We start from the raw sequence: 3,867 nt of genomic DNA, 5'->3' as shown, positions 1-3,867 counted from the left end.
AAACATTACGTTGCAATGAAGAGGGACTTTAAGTATTTGTGAAGTACCTTTGGATATTAGATTTGGGAACACACGTGGTGGACCCTCGCTGATGTGGAACAATTTAGTTATTAAAACTTCAAATAGGCATAAATCTCAATCCATGAATCAGTTTGAGGTAAAATTTATATCGTTGAAAACCTCACGATGAGTCATACGCCATGGTGCTATCAAATATTAATTCTAAAAAATTTGGAGAGGAATTTTTTTTTTTGTAAACCCATATTCATAAGAGACTCTAGAGGTATGGTTAATTATAAAGTAATGCCTTCCACAACCCGAAAGGTACAGTTGGGTGGAAGGGAGTGTTACATTCGATTAAGCTAGAGTAAATATGTAAACTTTTTGCCACAAAATTTCACATGGTAGGTTGCAGACCATTAAGAATTCTAATTTCTATAGGAACTAAGATTTCAATTAAGTAATTTCCTAGAACACCCAAAGAGATGGAGGATATGGGTTATGCTCTTTTTGCTAGTATAGATGGTAGTTTGATTTATGATATGGCATGTACTAGACCATACATTGCCCAAGTAGTGGGAGTCTTACGTCAATTCATGGCTAATCCTAGACGTAGACATTTGGTTGTAGTGAAGAGGCCCTTCAATTAAATTTGTGAAGTACCTTTGAATATTCCATTTTCTATCATAATGAAGTTTTAGGGGATACACACTTAGTGAATATGTAACATTATGTAGAATTTTATTGTGTAATGGATGTGGATAAAAGAAGATATATGAGTGGAAACATGTTTTGGTTATTTGTTGGATTAGAGAGTTGGATGAGAAAGTATAAAGTTGTTGCAACTTTGTCCATTATAGAGTAAAAGTATATGAAAGCTAATCACAATTTTAAGGAGGCCAATTGGATTATGGAACTATGTTCAAAGTAGGGCTAAGTTAGATACCTATTACAATTCAATGTGATAGTATTAGTGCCATTTCTCTAGCTAAGAACCCAACCATTCATGCAAAGACAAAGAATAGATATATAGTAACATTTCACAAAGGGCATAGTAGAGGATGGAAAGGTGATACTAGAGAAATTGACAGCTTACAAAATGTTGTGATGAGACCAATGAACAAAGGTACATGAAAGTGGTGTTGTGGGTTGATGTGACTTATGGACCTTAGCAATTAGCTTTTATATTAATGTATTCTCCCTTGTGCCTTTGCTAGGTATATGACAAGTGGGAAAATGCCAAAATTTCTTTAAAGATTTGATATTATTAAACACTTTTGTTGAGAGAAAAAACATTATATTGTAACCATCTAATCTAATTGTTGAGTAATACATGGATTGTACTTCAAAATATGAGGTTTTATTCCAAAAAGGTTTTCTAAGAAAAAATTATTTATGTTTTATATTTTGTTTATTTGTTGCAATCCATTTTTTAATTTATTTACACCCTTCTCTTATAAATTAGTGTAGAAAATGTATTTCATACTTTCTTACCATCCAATTTAAAATCAAAATCAATTTCATCATTCCTATAAAGAAATTATAATCCAAACATTATATTCTTTGAAGCTCCTAATTTATCTATCAAATTATTCAATCTGAAATGATATGGGAAACATATACATGTCTATTGATACATTCCTTTCCATTCTAATTCCCTATCCTAAAAAAAATGGCTTTCATTGTTGGTAAGATAAAACATTTGAAAGTTCAGTAAATTGTTAAGAAAACTTCAAACTATTAAACACAATTTTCCCATGTAATGAACTTTTAAAATAACCCTTACCTTCAAATGTTTGTTTGTTTTTAATATATGATCAACTTTTAATGAAAAACAATCTCCTAATTGAAGTTATATCTAAAGCATTTAAAAGGACATGCTTAAAGAGCCATGACATCTAAATCGAGAGTGACCTGCATTTCATGCCAAATTTCTTCCTCCACAAGGAAAATTTCCTCATGTATGGTTGGGGGTGTATAGGCATGAAAACTACGGGTTGAAGCTTCTACTTGAAGGTGTGCCTTGGATCCACCTGAAGATCCATGATTGCGAATTTCATGTTGACAATGATCTCTTTGATGTGTCATGGCTACCAAAAGCTTTAAGATGTCACATGGACCAGTGTTGGAATGATAGGGGATTTTCCTAAGTCGACCATGAAAGAGAGATGATATAACACTAACATCGAACTCAGGCCCATACCATCTCCCTCTAAAAAAGTTCACAATGAAGGGGAGGAACTTAAATAAGGATGGGATAATAGAGGAGTAGAAGGAAGCGATGGAGGAGGAAGAAAAGCTCAAGCCACCAACCAAGGATGAAGGACATCATGGAGAGTTCATAGATGTCATGGATGCATATACCACAATCTTACCGAGGAGCCTAGGTGTCATGCCCCTATGCCAATGGTGTCTTTCAACCACACATAGGTAGGGGTGGCACCACCTAAATTTTTCGTTTCACCACCACTTGAGTTCACGAGCTATTCTTATTCAACACTTAACCAATTTTCCACTCTGTTATCATGCAATGGAAATCATTTCATTTATCTTTCATTAGTTAATCTTCACATGCAATAGAAATAAATATAACTCAACAATGTACACACATATCATAAGAGAGGGGAAACTCCCAAATATAAGTTTTCTCAATCAATTATAATTCAGTAATGTACAATTTACAAACTTTACAATTTTCACTAAGTCGTCTAGCCTCTAAATGGCTTGAACACCTTCTACCAAATTCATGCAACTCTAGCATACATTTCCCAAGCCACCACTGTGTTACTCTAGTGTACATGACATGTCGGCTCATAAAATCTTCTGCCTGATCCGACTATACATATTCTACATCACTTTACCTAACCCACTCGTCGCACCATTCGGTGACTCGCCCACCCTAGGCGCCTGACTGGTGTCGCCTCTGCACTTCAGTCGCTCTTCTTGTTGGACAGGCGCCTGCCCATCACGGCGAGCCCGCTACATGCGTTCACCCATTCTTCGCACTTAACCGACTGCTACACCCCTATGTGCCTTTTAAATGATAGTGGGGTCACACATAACTAAATGTCCACCTCCAAGTCGCCATTTAACCAATGGCCTCTACCCAAGTTGCTTTTAAACGATCTAGCGTTGTCTCATATCTTGGGCGTGCACGCACACCTTTAACTTAGGTCATCGGTTTTTCGACTCTCTTGGGTGCTCGCCAACTCGAGGCCCTCACACTATGCCTCCCTCCTTGTATAACATGCACAAAGGATGACGAAGAGAAAGCGAGTTAAACCAACCCCATTTAAATGACCATATAACACCCCAATGGGGTAGAAATATATTTAACCATAGTTATTATTATTTTACTTAATTTTACATTATAAAAAAGATAAAATAAATTTAACCTTCTCTTTTTAGATAAACAATCAAAACAAATTTAATAACGTTTACTATTAATATTTTATTAATCAAAACAGTTTAAATCTTATAACTCTTTTTTATTTACCTATGAATTAATCAAAACATTTTAAATAAATATTTGTTGTATAAACCTAAATTAATATTTATTTTAAATTTCAATTTTTTTGGAAAACCATGCACATTTACTCCAACAATAAATCAATACATTAAAAAAACAAAAGTAAATAAATATAAATATAATCTTAATTTTTGAAAAGCCACACCAATTATACATTAATATCAAAGAGATATCATTAAACCATGTGCATTAATTAAACCAACCCATTAAAACAACGAAATCCATATATCAAATATACATTAATATGAAAAATATCATTAAAGCACATGCATTAATTAATCCAAAACATTAAAAACAACCAAATACATATATTAAATCACATATGATATATACATCAA

The sequence above is a fragment of the Pinus tabuliformis genome, chromosome 6 (assembly GCF_031772625.1).
Source record: "Pinus tabuliformis cultivar Carrire ecotype Pingquan chromosome 6, CPIR1, whole genome shotgun sequence".
Classification (NCBI taxonomy): domain Eukaryota; kingdom Viridiplantae; phylum Streptophyta; class Pinopsida; order Pinales; family Pinaceae; genus Pinus; species Pinus tabuliformis.
This window is presented reverse-complemented; position numbering follows the sequence as displayed.